The sequence below is a fragment of the Phragmites australis genome, chromosome 9 (genome assembly GCF_958298935.1).
Source record: "Phragmites australis chromosome 9, lpPhrAust1.1, whole genome shotgun sequence".
Lineage (NCBI taxonomy): Eukaryota > Viridiplantae > Streptophyta > Magnoliopsida > Poales > Poaceae > Phragmites > Phragmites australis.
The window spans coordinates 11,787,712-11,811,127 of record NC_084929.1 but is presented as its reverse complement, the minus strand read 5'-3'; positions in this window follow the sequence as shown (position 1 = coordinate 11,811,127).

Sequence of the window (23,416 nt, the reverse complement as noted above, 5' to 3'; positions counted from 1 at the left end):
AATCTCTTCGAGTTCCACCATGCTCTCACTGATGTTCCTTCAGAAACTCTTTCTCCAGAAAAACACCATTCCAGGTGAGAAACACTTTGCCTTCTTCCCAGTTATAGAAGTAATATCCTTTGGTTTCCCTAGGATACCCCACAAAGAAGCATTTATCTGATTTGGGAGTGAGCTCAATAGACGTCAAATGTTTTACATACTACCCTAGATCATTAGGAAAGACAACCCGGGGATGCTTCCCAGTCCATATCTTATATGGTATCTTCTCTACAGATTTAGATGGAACCCAATTTAAAGTGAACGCAGCAGTTTCTAAAGCGTATCCCCAGAAGGATAGTGGAAGATCAGATTGGCTCATCATGGATCGGACCATGTACAACAAAGTCCATTTCCTCTGTTTAGACACTCCATTCCATTGAGGTGTCCCCGGTGGAGTCAACTGTGGAACAATTCCACATTGCTTTAGATTATCACCAAACTCATGGCTCAAATATTCACCTCCAAGATCAGACCATAGAAATTTAATTGTCTTGCCAAGTTGATTTTGTGCTTCATTCTGAAACTCCTTGAACTTTTCAAATGACTCAGACTTGTGCCTCATTAGATAGATGTAATCATATCTACTAAAGTCATCGGTAAAAGTAATGAAGTACTAAAAACCACCTCTAGCGATAGAGCTCATTGATTCATACATCAGTATGTACAAGGGCCAACAACACACTCGACCTCTCTCCTCGACCACCTTTATGGAGCCTCTGCATGCGTTTCTCATTTATATGAAGCTACAATGCCAAATAAAAGTGGGATTCAAATCATTAAGCTAAGACTTCTTCGTATTAATGTTATAGATAGGAGCATCCTCAAGATCTAGAATACATACTCCATTCACCAATGGACAATTACCATAGAGCATACCATTCAATAAATCGAACAACACTTGTTCTTTAGTATGAAATCATATCCACGTTCTTCCAAACATGAAGAAGAGATAATGTTTTTACCCAAAGCAGGAATGTAATAACAATTATTTAATTCCAAAACTAATCATGAGGGTAGCAATAAGGAATAAACACCGACAGCCAACGCAGCAACTTTTGCACTATTGCCGACACAAGCATCCATCTCGCCTCTCGCATACTTCCTAGTCCTTTTTCGTCCCTGCAACGATTTGCAAGTATGAATCATCGATCCGGTATCAAATACCGATGAATCATTAGAACACATAGCAAGATTAGTTTTAATAACATTTATACATGTAGTGGAAGTCTTACTTCCCTTCTTCTTCTTAAGTTCTTTCAAGTATAGCATGTAGTTCCTCCGCCAATGGCCATGCTTATGGCAGTGGTGCACTACTACAAAAAACCCCTCCACTGCCGGCCCATAAAGGGGTTTCACTGCCTATTTTGGAGCCGGCAGTGAGCAACGGGCAGTGATAGTCCCCGACTATCACTGTCAGTCTAGAGACTGGCAGCGAAGGGGTTATCACTGTCGGCTGAAGGCTTCAGCTGGCAGTGAGTCATGAGATTTTTTGTGTGAAATACGCGCTCGTGCAGTTCATGACACTCGAACTCAGAACCTCTCAGCTCGTGCGATACGTCCTTACCATCCCACCACAGAAGTACTAGTGATACCATTAGCATATGCAATCCTTTTGACATCTTCTATCTGAAACTTCAAATGATTATTTGGATATCTAAATGATATCAAATGAAAAGTTTTCAACAACAAAGTTGTAGATCTCGTCGAGGGCTACAGTTTTAATATAAAGTTTGTCCCCATCCGACTTCGTATGAAAAAGTTATGAATTTTTTAAAATAAACTGTCATCCACCATCACCGTCAGCTCTAGCCATGAGCCAGCAGTGATAGTGGATTTTCACTGCCGGTTCTTTTCAAATGGACTTTTAGTGCCAGTCCATGATACAAACCAGCACTGATGTTCATTCATTGTCGTCTCGTAAGAAACCGGCAGTGATGGGCTGGCATATAAACCTATTTCTGTAGTAGTGGTGGCAAGCATCAGAAGCAGCAGGGCCAGCCTTGGACTTTCCAATAGGCTTAGGCTTTGAGCTCGACATCTCATCTAATGCTTTAGCTTTGGCCTTGCGCTTTCTCTTCTTGCTATCCTCCTGAACCATCATCACATGACTAGAGCTTTTCTTATTGCTTTCCTTAGTAGTCTTAAGCATCTCAAGCAATTCAGCCATGCTCTTCTCCATACTATTCATATGAAATTTCAAAATGGACAGCTTGAAGCTCGCAAGGGACTACTGGAGAATCATATCTGTAGCCAACTCGGGACTAAGGGGAAAACCAAATTTTTTCAGGCTCTCAATGTAACCAATCGTCTTGATCACATGAGGACTAACTAGACTGCCTTCTGTTAACCTGCACGTAAACAAGGACTTGGAGGTGTTGAACCTCTCGGCCTTAGGTTGGTTCTCAAACATGCCTCGGAGTCCCACAATCATATCATGAGCATCCATGTTCTCAAATTACTTCTGAAGCTCAGTGGACATAGTGGAGAGCATGAGACAGCTAACATCGAGCGAATCGTTGGTATGCTTCTCGTAAGCCCTCCGATCAGTGGCAGATGCATTATCAACTGGTTCATCAGGAGAGGGAACCTCTAGAACATACTCTTTTTCTCTTTTTTGAGAACATTTGAAGGTGATATGCGCTAGTGGCAATCATAGAGATGATTGTATCACACATCTATGTTCATGTACTACCGAATAATGTGTTATTCCAAAAATGACTATACATAAGATCAACATGTATTGATTGATGATCACGTTTAATGGATCATAGGTATAGAGATACCAGGTCAATAATGTGGATATTTATGTTAGAGAACATGATGTTGAATAGACCCACCTTGAGATACTGTGGGATTATTATTTATGATGTGCCATCAGTTGTTATCTCAAATGGTGTATCTGCAGGATCCTTAGACTTAAGATTGTCATTGATTCCCAAAATGTGTAGTGGCATACTTTGAGGCTGTCAAACGCTATTCCGTAACTAGGTAGTCATAAAGGTAGTTTTTGGGTTTTTCATGAAACATGTCGTGGGGTATGAGTGATCAAGATGAACTTTGCCCCTCCTTGATAACAGGAGAGATATCTCTGGGCCCCTCGCGGTAGTTAGATTGAGAAAGTGCATGGCCATGCCAATATGATTAAACAGTTAATCATGATGAATCCACTATTTGATCAAGTGAATGGTCGGGCTATCACAAGGGTGGCATGTATCTCGCCTTAAGCTTGACTGGTATCCCCAAAAAAAGGCGTGAGAGGACGTTGCAGATGTCCGGGATGGACACGACTTCTTCTAGCGAGGCGAAGGGATCGGTGCATGTGTATATCAAGGTTTAGCCGATATGATCTTTTTTGTATACTCGGGAGTCAACATGTCCTACTAGGCACTGCTATTGATTTCGGTTTGGAAAAAGTTTCTGAGTCATAACCATTGTACATGAACCTGACAGGTCACACACTTAATGGGTTGGAACAACACATGCAAATTTGATTCGTATATGGGTTTTGATTGGATTGTGATCCATGAGAAGTTAGAGTCCTAAAGGGCTTCCAACATGGGAGCCCATTGGCGAGCTCTATATAAGGAGAGGTGTGGATAGGGCGTGTCAAGGTTGAGCCACTTCGAAATCCTAGCCACTACCCTCCACACGATCTCCCAAAACCCTAGCCATGTGTGCGGTGCTAGCACATCGGCACTCAATGTTTTTGCCTGTCACAACCGGTTTTAACGGCCAAAATCAGATACGGCTTATATGTGCCCAGAATGTTCAACACACATAAGGACGTCACAGGTGAAGTAACAAAAGCAATACTTTTATAAAATAAACTCTAAACTCTTACAGCAATTGATATATATTATCTTCTATGAAGATATCTGCAGCGGAACAGAAGCACTAGTGCCCAACAACACCGCAGGCAACCGACCGGGAGACACGCGCCTAGAACGTCACAACCTCATCTTGATAATCTTCAACATCTCCACTCACTGAGCAGCAGCACTCAGCAAGTGGGGGAAAGTAATGATATGCATGCTTATATCAAGAATAGGCTAACACATGGTATCTTTGCATAAATGCGAGTAATGAAAATATATTTGGACTCAAAAGCATTAAGCAATTATTAAGTGAATATAACCCATACAGACCAACACGCAGCATACAAGGCTCCCCACCTTGCATACCATAACCGTCTAGTACTCCCTGTACTATAACCAAAACCACAACTATCTAGTACTCCCTGTACCAGAACCATAACCACAACCATCTAGTACTCCCTGTACCAGAACCATAATCACAACCATCTAATACTCCCTATACCAGAACCATAACCACAACCAAACTCATAACCACAACCCACTAATCATGTGAGGATCCAAGTCTCTCATAACCGTGAGCACAGCTGTTATAACAGTTTTACACTCTGTAGAGGTTCTCCATCTTTTCCCACGAGTCAGTGAATTCCATGTTGCCGTGTTGCGCAAACACTTAACACACGCCAGTGGTGTGCCGCCAAGAATCATTGTACGACACTTTCCACTAACCAGAGACTAACCCAGTATGTGTCTGCCCACTAGGTTTCACCGCCAGGCTTTACGCGAGTTCAACTCCTACCCAGAAACCCCCTTTTGCGCTGACACAACACACACTGGAGAGACTCTAATCAGTATGTCACGCCTTACCCATATCAGCCTCATGGTTGGTATGTTACTTCTTGGGTTGTCGCTCCACGAACCGGTCCTTACTTAGGTTACTTGAGCAAACACTAAACCAGCATCATAACCATGATAACCATCAAAACCACTTTGCTCAAGGCCTAAGGTTCCATGTTGCTAAACCATTAACACATTAACGACCATTGTTGCATATGTTTATTTGTCAAGATTATGACACTTCTCAACATCCCAAAAGCATAGCTAAGCAATCTACCCATAAAATACACCTAACCATAAACCATCTAGGTTACAAAGGATGATAAGGGAAAATCTAGGGAAAATCCTAACATAGGTGACTACCCATCATATTGACAGACAATGCATTCAATTTTGTAAAACAAAACATTTAAAAACATAGGTTCAATATGATCAACGACACTTGCATTTTTTCCAATGCTGCTCAGTGCTGTCAAAATCTTGGTCTTGAAGTCCCTCGAACTGCTTCGGAACGTTATCGACTAATCGCGAGAACTACTGACAAACAACACAAAGCAAACACTAAGAAAAACATACCAACATCACTAAAACACTTTAAAAACACTATGGTTGGATAGGGATGATTTTAGAAATATTTAGACGTAAGAATCGCCTAAATCGGAGTTAAGATGAAAAGAGAACAGCTTTCGAGAGATAGATTAGACTGAAAAGAAAATGCTGATTTTCCGGAACTATCTTCCTATGGGAAAGGCTTTATTGCACAATCATTGTGTCAGGCTTGACAACATTATTGTGCAAGATTCAAGAAGTGTAGGGCTGACTAGACTTCGCTGACTAGGCTAAGGAGACTGATGTGGCGTTGACTTGGCATGCTATGCAAGTCACATCTTGGATTAAAGAAGGGATACACTGAGATCTAGTATCGACCACCTATGATTGATCAAAAAGGCCGAAGGTTCCGCTTCTACGTTAAGGATACTACTAGTCTCTCTATATAGCGGTGGTGGTTCGGGTTTCGTCGGAGATGGCGATCGAGTACGTGGCCACAGACATCGATGTCGGCTTCAATGGTGTTTCAGTGAAACGAGGGAAGCATGGCGTAGAATGCGGAAAGATTAACTCAACGGTATTGTTGGTTTTGGAAGGGGTCATTCGAGGTAGCGGCAAAACAGCGATGACTGCTTCTAGGTTTGGTGGTGACTGTGAACAGATTCAGGAATGAAGACGCTAGCGTTCCCAGAGATTGGCTATGAAATTTGAGAAACCGTTTGAATAGAGATGTTCATATATTCTGGGAACACAATGCTATGGCATGGGTTTTGATAGATCATCCATTGAGAGGAAGAACGATCAGTAGAGATGAGACGGGTGATGGCTGCGACGTGCTGTGGTTGGCAATGGCGACCTGGTCTTGTCGCTGCACAAACGGGGATGGGCTCCTAGGGTCACGTAGAAGACTCCATGGGACACGCCGTGATGCAGTTCGTGCATCCATACGGCTTTCGGATTGATGGGGAACACGAATGCAAATCTGGTGCGCGTGCAGAACATGTCCAAAAACCGGACAGCGGGTATGTCGACCTTGATTTCAATAGTTTGGCTGCTCTACTGGACGACCTGATTGGTGAGGGTGTAGGGAACATCATGGGACATGCACCGGTGAAAGATCTTGGTGATTTGACCTCTGGTTGGTCGGGAACATCGATGCCAATCGGCTACAGCGCGGCTGTCCCACAGCTGTCCACGACGGTGACGACCGTGACGGCGTAGATCGGGCTTTGGTCGGGGCTAGGGCTTATCTAGAGACTTAGTATGATGCTAAAACAGTAGTAAGGGAGGAGAAGAAAGGGTCCTCACCTTGTTTTGATGGTCGAGGAAGGAAGATTCGCGGAGAAGACAACGTAGCGCATCACGGGCGGCGGCGGCGGCGGCTCCGGCGAACGGCGGCGCTCCGGTGACGCACGGACATGGAAGCAGTGACTTCTAGGGCTTGGGGGCTTGTAATAGGGGTAGGAGAGAGTGTACAACTCATATATATGGGGCTAGGGTGGCTGGTTGAAGTGGAGTCCAAACCGAACACGAATTGGATTCGAGTTCGAGTCGGTTACGATTTCTTTTTCCGTAGCTCTGTATTCTGAGGATGTTATCTCCATCATCCAGACTCCAAATTGGACGTTTCTTGATTTTAAATTATATTACTCGAAAATATCTACAACTTTGGTAGTCATTGGAACTTCTGAAAACGCCATCTTAATTTCCAAAAATGCACCGCAAGATAAACTATTTGAACTTGGACTTATCTGCACAGCACTGATTTTAGGGGCCATAACTCCTAGCTCAATTATCCAAAAGAGGACTTCCATAGGTTCAAATCGAAGCTCTCGACGAGACCTACAACTTTGGTATTGTCATGATTTGCATTTGAGACCGTTTTGAACTCCGAAACATCATGCAAAGATGAGGCTGTCCAGGACTCTGCGAAAATTTATAGATTTCGTGGATCCTTTGTTGGGCCATCTAGAAGTCTTGGCTAAGGGTTTGGACTTGAGCAAGATTGAGCCCAAAGACATTTTACATATATCTAGGATTTAGAAAAGTAGCTTTTGCAGAGAAATTTGAATAGGGTTTGAATTTGAATTGAGCTTGGAGTGAATTTAGAGAAACGAAAAAGATGAGGTTGAACAAGAATAGGAGTAGATAAGGAATTTGAATTTGGATTTGGGTAGAATTTGCAAACGAGGAGAGATTAACTTTAAACAAAGGTTTGGATAAGATTTTAATTGAACTAGAGAAGGATCAGGTATGATCAAGGATTGAATAGATGATGAATTCAAAGACTTTGAATTCCAACCATTAAGATCCTTAACTTATTCACTACTGAGTTTTGTAAAAACCTTTTCAAAATCTTTTTCACTCAAAACACCAAAGAGAAAGAAAAGAAAAAGAACTCTAATGCATTTACCTAGCTCCTAACAAAACTCAACATGCAATGAACAAAAAATAATAACCTATATTGATTGATTGATCAAGAAAATAGGTTTTAAACCTATTCTACTGGTGAAGCTATTCAATAATCTTGGAAAAATTTAGAAATTTGAGAAATCTGAAAATTAGGGTGTTACATTGCCCAGTACGTGTGAATACCATAGAGGCATTGCTGCTATTACAACGCTGATCTTCTCAGCGACTCGAATGGGAGTTGGTCAAGGAACACGACCACCTGCTCGGAGTTGGTCGACGAACACGACCACTTGCTCGAAGTTGGTCAAGGACTATGACCACCTGCTCGCAGTTGGTCGAGGAGCAAGACCACTTGCTCGGATTTTAGTCGAGGAGCACGACCACCTGCTCGGAGTTTGTCAAGGAGCGTGGCCACCTGTACGGGGCTAGTCGCGGATCTAATCGAGAAGTTTCTCAAGCGCACGATGTTGGATCGGTCTACGCCAACTCTTCTTCCGCTACACTACGCATCAAGCAGTAATGATCTATGATCTCCTACTATCATGATTTCCTGGGTGAATGCGGTAGAAATTTTTTTGTTTTAGGCTAGCATAGCCTACCCATTCCCTAAAGTAGTATCAGAGCCATCTTGCGTAGTTTTTGATCTAGATCGATCACATATATTGTATATGTGGTAGTAATAGATAAGATCTATTATTTTAGTGATCGGTTCATGTGATGGATTGGTCACTTCACGGTTTGGTGTGATTGGGATCGGATGAGGTGCAAGTCGATGGAGCCATACGACCAAAAAGATTAGCTCGATCTCCCACCTGGCCGCGTATGCGACTTGCCCCTGCTGGCTAGAATCACCATCAGGGCTGATAGCATGTGCCGCTTAATGGTTGGGAGAACAGTAGATCGAGGTTGTATGTGTTGTCGTTGTTTCTATAAAACCTCACACGATGATCAATATGATTGATCCAATGAAAATTGAGGCATTGTGAATGATTCAGAATTGACTTGATATGATCAATCCGATGAGATTTTCATAGCGATTTCATAGCGAGACCGCCGTGCTGTCCGAGCCTAGGGTTTTTAAAGATAACCTATTGATGTTGCGAAATTAGAATTCTATTCCACGCTTAACTCATTTTTTCAGAGAATGTTGTGACTAGTATGGCCTTATTATGTGTGTGATGCATGATTGTAAGTTTCATGGCCTACGTGTCTTGGTTAATTGCAACCCAAGGCTATCATGTTATTGTATAACAGCCTGCGTGCTGACATGTGATGCTTCATATTCTCATGTAATTGGTCTAGTGCTATTAGGTGTAACGGACTAATACATAACCATGAAGACTCGAAGCATGATGAATTAGAGGACAGGGACCATGGCAATAGAGATCACCATGTGAAGGTGCCATACTATGTCACAGTTAATATGTTTGCCTGTGATGCTTAGTTATGTTCCTTTCATGCTATTTTATTCATGTTTTCTATGAGATGGATATGTTTACATGATAGAATAGCTTCACTCAAAAAAAGTAAGAATAATTGATGCCCTTCCAATAGCAGCACCTACTTAGGCTTTGATCATTGTTTGGTAGGTCTACCAAAGCAGGGTGCCATCTTTTAACTTAACCAATTAGGGTTGATGTTGAACATCCACACGCATAGTGTTGGTTTACTTAACAAAGGTATCAAAATGGTTTTGGGCTTTGGGGCATAGTGCTGGGGCCGGGGTATTCGATGCCACCTAACAAACAAGGGTTACATAGGGATGTGGTTAGCAAGATGTTGCTTACCTATGTCACCTAAGTTTCTAGCAGTGATGCCAAAGCTCACTAGAACCTAGTTGAATACGGATCTTGTTCCACTATATGTCGTTAGAGGGAAACAGTTTCAAAGCATATAGTGGGAGTATCTTTTGTTAAATTATTTAATGAAAGGTTTCCATAAACATAGTGATAAACTTTGCATATTTATTCTATTGTAGATCATTGCACCTACTGTTAATGCCAATTCCAGTTTTAATTTGCGTTCAATTCTTGAAAAATGAAAACTATCTGGAACAAACTTTTTTGATTGGTATAGAAATCTGAGAATTGTTCTCAAACAAGAGAAAAAGGAGTATGTTCTAGAGGTTCCCTATCATGGTGAACCAGCTGATAATGCATCTACCGCTAATCGGAGGGTTTATGAGAAGCATACCAATGGTTCACTTGATGTTAGTTATCTCATGCTTGCCACTATGTCCTCTGAGCTTCAGAAGCAATATGAGTACGTGGATGCTCATAATATGATTGTGGGACTCTAAGGCATGTTTGAGAACCAAGCTAGGGCTAGGAGGTTCAACACCTCCAAGTCCTTGTTTGCGTGCAAATTAACGGAAGGCAGTCCATTTAGTCCTCATGTGATCAAGATGATTGGTTACATTGAGAGTTTGGGTCACTGGAGCACCTCACTTTGAATCAATGAGGTGGGAGAAGGAAAAACTAAGAGAAATAAAAGAGCTAGAAGCAAGTCTGGACTTTCCTCTAGGTAAATGGGGCCCACTTGGGTGGAAAATATCTCTCTATAGGTGGGCAACAACACTCTCTCTCCCCCTAAAAAGCTTGCCCATACGTACTACTCACCCACTCCACCAGATAAGGCTTTTTGAGGAAGCAAGTTGGAGTTGGTTGTCTCTCACTCTCTCTCTTAGGCTCCCTTTTTCCCCTTTGGATCCCTACCTCTGGGAGCAAGATCAAGGTACGTATGTGGTACTCACGTGACCACCAGCTCAAGGATTACTCGTCCATCCAATTCGTTTTCAGTTTCCCCGAAGGAATTTGAGCTGGTTCTGAACTTGTTTGGTGTTCTTTGGGAGAAGCAAGGAAGCAGCAGTTTTTCCTTTCTTCTCCGAGCCACTTTCCGTCGTTTCCTCCTTCAACTGGCGGTCACCAACCTCAGCAAAGGACCTTGGGTGAGTCTGCTAGGCTCCCATGGCAAGTATGCTCATTTTTGGTTGGATAGACCTTGAATCTGGAACTAGGGTGGCAAAGTTCTTAAAGTTCTTCAGTCTGGGAACAAATGAGGATTTATGTGGATTTGAGTTAGGAATCATGTTGCTAGGCGGTTGAGCAAAGTCTAGACCCTGTACACCCTTCTAGGCATTTTTACATTTGATTTAGAGAGACTCCCAGGTTAGTTTAGCCTAGTTTTTCCCTTCGTAATAGCTGCTATTCTGGAGCTGCACGAGGCAGATTTTACTGTAGGGGGGGGTACTGTTCACCCGAGCATCCGAGCACTCCCGGATACTGTTCACCGAGCACCCGAGCACCCAGATACTGTTCACCGAGCTTCACCCTTGGGTACTGTTCACCGAGCACCCAGCACTCCCGGGTACTGTTCACCGAGCACCCCTGGTTACCGTTCACCCGAGCACCCCCAGGTACTGTTCACCCGAGCACTCCGGGTACTGTTTATCCCGGTTACCCCGCGAGTACTGTTCATTCCGGGCACCCCGAGCACGTTTTATCAGGCTTTCCTGATAGCTGATAGCTTGTAAAATTCGTAGTTAATTCGTACGAACTCCAAACTTTATGAGACCACTTGGAAAATTCTGGTTTGGACAGTACGATCTGGGAAAAATATTTTCATGTATTGTGGAGCATATTTTTCTTATATGGTCGCATTTCATACATGCTCATTACATTGCACGCGTTGCTCTCTATAGTGAACGCCGATCCGTCGATCCCGGAGGCCGTGGGCGATTGTGAGGCACCCCACCTTTCTGATCCAAGGCAGCAAGGCAAGCATCGTTCATATTGCACCGTGTCTACTTGAAAATTTAATATGTTATCTACGCTTATGCATACATTGCATGTGTCGGGTACTGAGTTGGGTAGAACCTATGCCGATGCATTATCCCATTTCGGTCACGTGTCATGTGTTGTTCCTAGGAGCCTAGTGGTGTCATCGAGGTCTAATTTTAGTTCGCTATGCTTAGTGGTACTTAGACTTTCCGGTAGAAGTCGACGACGGCGTCCACCGTTGTCGCGAGCCTAGGACTTATTACTTGTTCACACTTATGGTTGTGTTGATGATGAGTCGGTTTGGTGAGTGGTGAGTTGAGACGAGGTGTGAGCGGTGTTAGGGGTGTCATCTGCTCACGAGGAGTCCTCAGGCAGTTCGGGGAGGGAACCCGGACACCGTAGACCGCTTGCACCGGTTAAGCACCGATCATCGGTGTAGTCGGCTTTAGCACATACCTTACTCACCACATGCTGATATAATGGTAGGCGAGCTGATTACCTTCGCAGACGTGGTCATGTGGGCCTCGTCATAGACGGTGTGAGTCCGGTTTGAGTCCGGGCTTTTAGCGGTATTAGTTTGCTCGGGGAGTAGTTCTAATACCGCCTCGCCGAGCTATGGTTGATCAACATGGTTGGGCCTGGTTGGGAAAGGTTGTCACGGGTACCCCCTTGTGTGCATCTTAGCGGGTGGCACAAGCCGTATGGTCCCTGTGTCGTGTGGGTCCAGGAGTATCCCCCTGCAGGGTGTATAATCAGTTCGAACTGCCGCGCTCTCGGTCATGAGCATCGCTATCGCTTATCTCCACCGAGCGACCATGTTTTGGTCGTAGAGTTTCGATGTGGGTTGTGGCATGGTTGGATTGGGGTGGTTTGGTCGGTATGTGGTTGGTGGGAATGGTTTGCTTTTATACACTTGTTGTTCATATATCTGTTCTGATCAGTTGGTTGGCAGGGTTTGAGTCGGTGGTTGGTTAAGTCAGTTGCTTACACTTAGAGTCTAGGTTGCTTACCGCTTAATGAACTTAAACATGTCTTAATCCTTGCTACAGCTTTAAATGCATGATCCTTGGAGTCGAGAATATATATACTCATACTGTGTATGACTTGCTAGTACCTTCGTACTAAGGGGTGCTACCCTTAAGTTGCTTTCAGGTTCGCAGGTTGGCGAGGAAGAGGCAGTGTTCGTCTACTTTGTGCCTGCCGATCAGGGTGGCGGGCAGGAGTAGCACCTTCTACTCCGAACTCCGGCGCTTGTGGTATGGAGCCTAAGGGCATACGGCTCCATATTCTTTTGTTGTATAGGTTTATCTTCCGCTGCGTAGTTGTTGTTGTTCCTCTTTTGTTGTAAATTGTGGAAGCAGTTGCATGTTTAATAATGGTAATCCAGTTTAATTATTTGCTCTCTATTAAACTGTGTTGTGATATTTGAGTTGGAAGGCATGTGTTCCGATCCTGGGCACAAAACACGTGCCGGGACTACCGGAATGGTATTCTGGTTAATCGTCGAGGTTGTGATTATGAATAATGATCCTCCTGATGATTAATTAGAATACTATTTGGACTGTTCCTCACAGTTGGCTATGGATGTAATTCTCCAGTCACTCTCTGCGAGCTTCGAGCTATTCATTTTGATTTTTCATATGAATAGCATGGAGAAGAGCATGGCTGAATTGCATGGGATGCTTAAGAATGCTGAGGAAAGCATTAAGAAAAGCTCTAGTCATGTGATAATGGTTCAAAAAGATAGCAAGAAGAGAAAGCGCAAGGCCAAGGCTAAAGCGTTAGATGAGATCTTGAGCTCAAAGCCTAAACCTATTGGAGAGTCCAAGGCTGGACCTGCTGCTTCTGATGCTTGCCACAACAGCCATAAGCTTGTCCATTGGCAGAGGAACTGCAAGCTATACTTGGAAGAACTCAAGAAAAAGAAGGGAAGTAAGACTTCCACTTCATGTATAAATGTTATTGAAATTAATCTTGCTACTCAACCTAAAGATTAATGGGTATTTGATACCGGATTGATGATTCATACTTGCAAATTGTTGCAGGGACTGAAAAGGACTAGGAAATGTGCAAGAGGCGAGATGGATGCTTGTGTCGGCAATGGTGCAAAAGTTGTTGGGTTGGCCATCAGTGTTTATTCCTTATTGCTACCCTCAGGATTAGTGTTAGAATTAAATAATTGTTATTACATTCCTGCCTTGGGTAAAAACATTATCTCTTCTTCATGTTTGGAAGAAGATGGATATGATTTCATAATAAAGAACAAGTGTTGTTCAATTTATTTTAATGGTATGTTCTATGGTAATTGTCCATTGGTAAATGGATTATATATTCTAGATCTTGAGGATGTCCATGTCTATAACATTAATACAAAGAAGCCTTGGCTTAATGATTTGAATACCACTTTTATTTGGCACTATCGCTTAGGTCATATAAATGAGAAATGCATGCAGTGGCTCCATAAAGATGGTCTTCTTGATTCATTTGATTTTGAATCATTTGATACATGCAAATTTTGTTTACTTGGCAAGATGACTAAGGCGCCTTTGACCTGTCAAGGATAGAGGTCGAGTGAGTTGTTAGCCCTTGTACATACTGATGTATGTGGACCAATGAGCTCTATCTACCTAATGAGGCACAAGTCTGAGTCCTTTGAAAAGTTCAAGGAGTTTTAGAATGAAACAGAAAATCAACTTGGCAAGACAATTAAATTTCTACGATCTGATCGTGGAGGTGAATATTTGAGCCATGAGTTTGGTCATCACCTAAAGCAATGTGAAATTGTTCTACAGTTGACTCCACCGGGACACCTCAATGGAATGGAGTGTCCGAACGGAGGAACCATACTTTGTTAGACATGGTCTAATCCATTATGAGCCAATCTGATCTTCCATTATCCTTCTGAGGATACACTCTAGAAACTGATGTGTTCACTTTAAATAGGGTTCCATCTAAAGCTGTAGAGAAGACACTATATGAGATATGGACCAGGAAGCATCTCGGGTTATCTTTCCTTAAGATCTGGGGTTATGAGGTCTATGTAAAACGTTTGACGTCAGAAAAGCTCACTCCCAAATCAGATAAATGCTTCTTTTTGGGGTATCCTAGGGAAACCAAAGGATACTATTTTCATAACCGAGAACAAGGCAAAGTGTTTGTCGCCCGAAACGGTATTTTTCTGGAGAAAGAGTTTCTCTCAAGGAATATCAGTGGGAGCACGGTGCAACTTGAAGAGATTTGGGAACCATCAGAAAGTGTTTTAGCTCCTACTGAACCACAATTGGATGTTACAAAACATGTTGTGGAGACACCAGCCCTACGACGGTTGGAAATGATCAGTCGCGCACCTGAGAGGTTTATGTTCCTAACCACGGAGCAGCGTGATATATTATTATTGGACAATGATGAACTTAAGACTTACTCAGAAATAGTGGTGGGACTGGACTCTGAGAGATGGCTTGGAGCCACGAGATCGGAGATAGAATCCATGCATGATAATCAAGTTTGGAACTTTGTTGATCCACCTGATGGTGTCAAAGCAGTTGAATGCAAATGGGTTTAAGAAAAAGATAGACGTTGATGGAAATCTTCACATCTATAAATCACGATTAGTGGCAAAAGGTTTTAGACAGATTCAAGGTGTTGATTATGATGAAACATTTTCGCCCATCGCAATGTTAAAGTATATCCGAATCATCCTAGCAAGTGCCGCATATTATGACTATGAGATATGGCAGATAGATGTCAAAATGGCTTTCCTTAATGGAAATCTAAGTGAGGATGTGTACATGACATAGCTTGAGTCTCCTCCTTAGACTTCATCTCCAAGCTTGAGTCTCCTCCTTAGAAGAAACTCTCGCCATACTTGCTAGGGCAAGACGAACTTTTGTTCCAACAGTGGCGCCGTCCGTGGGGACACGAACACAGAAGTGCTAAGAGAGATAGGAATCCACCAGGAAAGCCATCAAAGGGTTAGCTAAAACCACCATACCCACCGTTGCAAGCATGCAACCATATGCGTGGCTACCTCAGCCATACGCACCGTATGCATGCTCCAGCCCTGTTACCGTGTGGGACAGCGTTCCTCCGACCTTGGCCAACTCAGAACCTTGGGTCGGTATAGGAACTCTAGACGGCGCAGAGACCTTCCAGCCTCTACACGACGAAGACCTCACCGCCTCAGGAGAGGATGTGACCGAAGCCACGGTCAAGCAAGCTGCCTTCTAATGGTTCTGGGTGGTCCAACCCATGAGTGCTCCCACCAGGACTTGGTCCCCAGGTATCCCCTTCGACCACACCTGGCATACCCCGAGCGAGCCAACATCTTTGGAAAGTTTGTCCACCCAGCGCCCTCCTTGGGCCCCTCATGCAAAAGAGGATTCCAAGGAGACTAAGAACTCCGGGGTGCGCGGACCACACTAGCGCCTCCAACGCCGCCCTTGCAACGCCAACCGTGCACAGGAAACCCCTAGCCCACCTCGTCCGGGAAAGTATAGTCAGAAACACTTCAGCCCCAAAGGCCGGTGCACCGGGAAGCCTCGATGGTCTCCAAAGGGGGAAGCAGACCCGGGGGAAACCATAGGATACGGGACACACCGCCTTTGGCAATGACACCAATGACAACTCCATGCTCTGGCGCCCTCGGAGGCACACGGGTGCGTCCTGCACGGACCAAGGCGCGGCCACAACACCAACAACTGCCGCACCCTCATGACCTTCCGGGAGGAATACCTCGGAAGGCAAGCAGAATACATGACCACAGAAAGAACAGGCAAAGGATGACGCAGGGTCCAAAGGCCTTAGGCCAACTCCCAGGTAAATCCCCGACCCCTCAACCCTACACCGTAGCTACCAACCCTAACAACGGTACCACAACCAGCAACAAGAACCGAGTCGCGGACACGCCATTGCCAGGCTCCGGACGGAGTACCTCCGGAGCCTGGTATCAGCTTAGGGTTGAGGGGGTCGCGGACCACCTCTCCCCACTAACCTTTGACTACGCCTCCCACATTCCGTCGCCAGGCCCTGAATGGATTACCTATGTGGCTGGGCAACAACTAAAGGCTGAGGGGGTCAAGCACCGCCCCTCCCAGCCTAGCCACAGGCTTCGAGGCCACCAAACCTCACAATAGAGGCCTTATTCCTACAAAGGTACGCCTGCTATTAACCACCAAGTAGTTTACCTAGTAATATGTCTTTCATACGGCCAGGTTAGAGTCTGTTGGAGGCCTCCAACCTTATTGCTATAAGTCTTTTTTCAATAAATAGCCACTAGGTAGAAGCAACAGAACTTAATTTACATTCTCACTTAGCATGAACAGTTATATAACCTAGCTATGTTTTATGCTACATCTAGCTTCTTATTGCCAATAGTAGACTGCAAAACTTAGATAGTATAACCATGCAAAATCCCTACACTCCCGCTGACGCATCGTGCCTAGGTTGCCTGGGGGGCGGGTCTGCCCAGGTCTCCTGGACGGCATTATGCAGCCTCGGAAGTGTAGTTGCCACATCTCAAGAGATTTCCTTGATAGACCGCGTTGCGGCACCACCCGTAGGACGTCCTCTGGTGGCGTGACAAGCCCACGTACCGCGAACGTAGCATGCCTAGGTCAACTGGAAGGCAAGGCTGCCTAGATTTCCTAGAAGGCATTGTTAGTCTCGGTATACAGTGAGGTCCACACACCGCGGGCGCCGCTTATGCCTAGGTCACCTGCAAGGCAGATTATGCCCAAGGTGCCCTGGAAGGCATTGCATAGCTTTGGTCATATAAATGCCACACGCCAGGGCACGTCCTTGGTGAACAGTGTTGCGGTGCACCCCGGGCATTTCCTTGGGAGCACGACAAACCTACACACCGTGGGCGTAGCATGCCTTGGTCACCTGGAAGGCAAGGCTGCCTAGGTTTCCTGGAAGGTATTGCATAGCTCCGATAGTGTGTAGGACCTTTGTCATTAATACATGCGAAGGAGTTTCGCAAAAACCTCTGGCAAAAACGGAGAGTCTTACAAAAACCTTCGACAAAAACGGAGAGTCTTACAAAAACCTCTGACAAAAACGGAGAGTCTCAAAAAAACCTCCGACAAAAACGGAGAGTCTTACAAAAACCTCCGACAAAAATGGAGAGTCTTACAAAAACCTCCAGCAAAAACGGAGAGTCTTACGAAAACCTCCGACAAAAATGGAGAACCTTACAAAAAACTCCGATAAAAACGGAGAGCTTTACCAAACCTCCGGCAAAAATGGAGAGTCTTACAAAACCTCCAGCAAAAGTGGAGAGCCTTACCAAACCTCCGGTAAAAATGGAGAGTCTTACCAAACCTCCGATAAAAACGGAGAGCTTTACCAAACCTCCGGCAAAACGGAGAGCACTACCAAAAACCTCCAGTAAAAACGGAGAGCTCTACCAAACCTCCGATAAAAATGGAGAGCTTTACAAAACCTCCGGCAAAACAGAGAGACTTCCAAAAACCCCCGTGACGGAGATGGATTTTTAGAAACTCCACAAGGCAAAAAGGTTCTGAAAGAACCTAACGGGAAAAGTACCCCGGTATCTTGAAGGCTAATGCCTCCATGCCGAAGGGATATGGAACCCGCTAGCCTCCAAAGAGCACCGCGCACAAATCAAAGGGGTACCCACGCGACTCAAACACATATGGTAAAAGGTAAAATCATTACCCTGCCATCTCCTTTAAAAACACTTTTCATATATCATTTTATGAGTGTTGTAATAACATTTAATAAAAGCCCATGCTTCGTGGCACGAGAAACATAGTGGAACCCTCGACTATCCATTGCAGAGACCGCAATTCATAGCAGCGACTAAGGGCCGAGGGGGTCCCGACCACCTCTCCTACCTAGCCTTCGGCTTCACCTCTAACATGCCATCGCTAGGCTCCGGACGGAGTACCTCTAGAGCTGGGGAACAGCTAAGGGCCTAGGGGGTCGTGGACCACCTCTCCCACCTAGCCTTTGGCTTCACCTCTGACACACCATCGCAGGCTTCGGACAGAATACTCCCGGAGCCAGGCAGCGGCTAAGGGCCAAGGGGGTCGCGGACCTACTCTCCCACCTAGCCTTTGACTTTGCCTCCGACGCACCGTCACTAGTCTCCGGATAGAGTACCTCTGAGCCGGGCAGCGGCTAAGGGCCGAGGGGGTTATGGACCACCTCTCCCTCCTAGCCTTCAGCTTTGCCTCCGGTGCTCCATCGCCAGGCTCCGAACGGAATACCTCCAGAGTTGGGCAACGGCTAAGGGCTGAGGGGGCCAAGGACCACCTCTCCCACCTAAACTTTGGCTTCGCCTCCAACACGCCATCACCAAACTCCAGACAGAGTACCTCCAGAGCCAGGGAGCGGCTAAGGGCCGAGGGGGTCGTGGACCACCTTTCCCACCTAGCCTTCGGCTTCGCCTCCGATGCGCTGTCACCAGGCCCTGGACAGAGTACCTCCAGAGCCAGGCAACAGCTAAGGGTTGAGGGGGTCTCGGACCACCTCTCCTACCTAACCTTCGGCTTTGCCTTCGACGTGCTATCGCCAAGCTCCGAACGGAATCTCTCCGGAGCTGGGCAGCGGCTAAGGGTCGGGGAGGGTCACGGAGCACCTCTCTTGCCTAGCCTTTAGCTGCGCCTCTGACACATCATCACCTTCAACTCAGACAGTTGCTAAGGAACCCGAAGGGTCAAGGACCACCTTTGGAGCTCGTCTCCAAAGGTTCCAGAGGGACTTCGCTGAGTCAGAAATCTAGAAGGAGGCCCTATCAGTCCCAGGATCGAGGAGTACGCAGTAACCGGGGACAACGAGGTCGCCACTGCTCCACCCGGTTCTCCTTAGTTACCCTATGTATCCATCACCACCAGATTATTGCTTAGGAATGTAGGAGAAGCACCACAACCTTACCTGGATGTCATCCCTCGAAGGCTAAATCTACTCAAACTCGAGGCTGAGCTCTAGACGTGGTCGTGGTCGAAGTTGTGGTCATGGTCATGGTCGTTGTCGAGTCTCAAGACAGCACGTCAGTAAAACAGGCATAACTCTCGCATACAGAGTCCAATTGAGGCGTTCTTGCACTTACTGAAAAGCTTATAACGAACCCTTTCCAATGGCTTTATGCTTGACCAAATATTCCTTATAGTGTAGTTAGAGTCGAAGGAATAAGGTGTTGCATCATCACTTTGGACCCTGTCGGGTCTTGTAATCATGTCGGGCTAGCAGTCCAGGTTGTACACCTCTTTCCACAGCTGCACAACCCTAAGTCAACCTCCTCACATCCCCCTATAAATATACAGTAGCCATCATAGTTTAGGCATGGGTTTAGCTTAGATTATTTTGTTTTAGACAGTTTCACCATTTATCGATTTGTTGAACACCGACTCAAGCACTTCATTGGTAAATAGCAATATTCAGATTGCATCTACCTGTTCTTGCTTGTGTTCTTGATTCGCTTGTAGGAAAAGCTTTCTTGGCAAGGTCAACTGCGTCTTGGCACGGTTGATAACCATGGAGTAGTGGTGTAGTGGTTGTGAGAGTTCTCAATTTGTTCTGGTCGGAGCATTTGGATTATCAACGTCAAAACTCCACCAATCGACTTATCATATTACCTTCGAAAGATGGGACAAATGTGTATTAAGTGGTATCAGAGCCTCGGTTGCCCGTTAGGTAATCTCAATTATCCCTTTTATTTTGTCGAGTTCCATTACCTATAGTCCAGAAAATTGCCCCACAAAAAAAGGATTTAGATCTTAGTTTTTCGTTGTCCAAACCACTTTGTGCCCTTCGCAATTTTGCTTTTAGTTTTCATGTTGTTGAGTTTGAGTCCATCGTCGATGTCTTTATTCCTGGTCATGTCATCATGTTCTAATTTCTAGTGTCAAGTCTTTGCTAATTTAGTTGTCGAGTTACTCGGCTTGCCCTAGTCTGCTATAACTGAGTTTGTGTCCTTGCTCGGGGTCCCAACAAGTCAATCTGACCACCAACTCGGGGTCCCTACTAGTCACTCCGACCTGGGGTCTTGACCAGTCACTCTGACCACCCACTTAGGGTCCTGACCTGTCACTCTGACCACCCACTTAGAGTCTCGACCAGTCACTCCGACAACCCACTTTGGGTCCGACCAGGTACTTTGTGAGGAACCGTCCAAATAGTATTCTAATTAATCATCAGGAGGATCATTATTCATAATCACAACCTCGACGATTAACCAGAATACCATTCCGGTAGTCCCGGCACGTGTTTTGTGCCCAGGATCGGAACACATGCCTTCCAACTCAAATATCACAACACAGTTTAATAGAGAGCAAATAATTAAACTAGATTACCATTATTAAACATGCAACTGCTTCCACAATTTACAACAAAAGAGGAACAACAACAACTAAGCAGCGGAAGAAAAACCTATACAACAAAAGAGTATGGAGCCGTATGCCCTTAGGCTCCACACCAAAAGCGCCGGAGTTCGGAGTAGAAGGTGCTACTCCTGCCCGCCACCCTGATCGGCAAGCACAAAGTAGCCGAACACAGCCTCTTCCTCGCCAACCTGCGAACCTGAAAGCAACTTAAGGGCAGCACCCCTTAGTACGAAGGTACTAGCAAGTCTTACACAGTATGAGTATATATATTCTCGACTCCAAGGATCATTCATTTGAAGCTGTAGCAAAGATTAAGACATGTTTAAGTTCGTTAAGCGGTAAGCAACCTAGACTCTAGGTGTAAGAAACTGACTTAACCAACCACCGACTCAAACCCTGCCAACCAACTGATCAGAACAGATATATGAACAACAAGTGTATAAAAGCAAACCATTCCCACCAAACCACCAACCACATACCGACCAAACCACCCCAATCCAACCATGCCACAACCCACATCGAAACTCTACGACCAAAACATGGTCGCTCGGTGGAGATAAGCGATAGCGATGCTCATGACCGAGAGCGCGGCAGTTCGAACTGATTATACACCCTGCAGGGGGATACTCCTGGACCCACACGACACAGGAACCATACGGCTTGTGCCACCCGCTAAGATGCGCACAAGGGGGTACCCGTGACAACCTTTCCCAACCAGGCCCAACCATGTGGATCAACCATAGCTCGGCGAGGCGGTATTAGAACTACTCCCCAAGCAAACTAATACCGCTAAAAGCCCGGACTCAAACCGGACTCACACCGTCTATGACGAGGCCCACATGACCACGTCTGCGAAGGTAATCAGCTCGCCTACCATTATATCAGCATGTGGTGAGTAAGGTATGTGCTAAAGCCGACTACACCGATGATCGGTGCTTAACCGGTGCAAGCGGTCTACGGTGTCCGGGTTCCCTCCCCGAACTGCCTGAGGATTCCTCGTGAGCAGATGACACCCCTAACACCGCCCACACCTCGTCTCAACTCACCACTCACCAAACCGACTCATCATCAACACGACCATAAGTGTAAACAAGTAATAAGTCCTAGGCTCGCGACAACGGTGGACGCCGTCGTCGACTTCTACCAGAAAGCCTAAGTACCACTAAGCATAGCGAACTAAAATTAGACCTCGATGACACCACTAGGCTCCTAGGAACAACACATGACACGTGACCGAAATGGGATAATGCATCGGCATAGGTTCTACCCAACTCAGTACCCGACACATGCAATGTATACATAAGCGTAGATAACATATTAAATTTTCAAGTAGACACGGTGCAATATGAACGATGCTTGCCTTGCTGCCCTGGATCAGAAAGGTGGGATGCCTCACGATCGCCCACGGCCTCCGGGATCGACGGATCGGCGTTCACTATAGAGAGCAACGCGTGCTATGTAATGAGCATGTATGAAATGCGACCATCTAAGAAAAATATGCTCCACAATACATGACAATATTTTTCCCAGATCACACTATCCAAACCAGAATTTTCCAAGTGATCTCATAAAGTTTGGAGTTCGTACGAATTAACTACGAATTTTACAAGCTATCAGCTATAAGGAAAGCCTGATAAACCGTAATCGGGGTGCCCGGGATGAACAGCACTCGCGGGGTACTCGGGATAAACAGTACCCGGAGTGCTCGGGTGAGCAGTACCCGGGGTGCTCGGGGTGGACGGTACCCAGGGTGCTCGGGGGGTGAACAGTAACCAGGGGGTGCTCGATGAACAGTACCCGGCAGTGCTCGGGGTACTCGGTGAACAGTACCCAGAGATGAACAGTACCCGTGGAGTGCTCGGGTGGTCGGGTGAACAGTACCGGGGTGCTCGGGATGCACCGTGCTCGGGTGCTCGGATGAACAGTGCTCGGGTGGTCGGGTGAACAGTGAGGGGTGCTCGGTGAACAGTACCTCCGAGGGTGCTCGGGGTGAACTGTACCCGGGTGCTCGGGTGAACAGTACCCGGGGTGCTCGGGTGAACAGGCGCTACAGTAAAATCAGCATCGTGCAGCTCCAGAATAGCAGCTATTACGAAAGGAAAAACTAGGCTAAACTAATCTGGAAGTCTCTCTAAATCAAAGGTAAAAATGCCTAGAAGGGTGTACAGGGTCTAGACTTTGCTCAACCGTCAAGCAACATGATTCCTAACTCAAATCCACATAAATCCTCATTTGTTCCCAGACTGAAGAACTTTGCAACCCTAGTTCCAGATTCAAGATCTATCCAACCAAAAATGAGCATACTTGCCATGGGAGCCTAGCAGACTCACCCAATGTCCTTTGCTGAGATTGGTGACCGCCAGTTGAAGGAGGAAACGACGGAAAATGGCTTGGAGAAGAGTGGAAAAACTGTTGCTTCCTTGCTTCACCCAAAGAACACCAAACAAGTTCAGAACCAGCTCGAATTCCTTCGGGGAAACTGAAAATGAATTGGATGGACGAGTAGTTCTTGAGCTGATGGTCACGTGAGTACCATATACGTACCTTGATCTTGCTCCCAGAGGTAGGGATCCAAAAGGGGAAAAAGGGAGCCTAAGAGAGAGAGTGAGAGACAGCCAACTCCAACTTGCTTCCTCAAAAA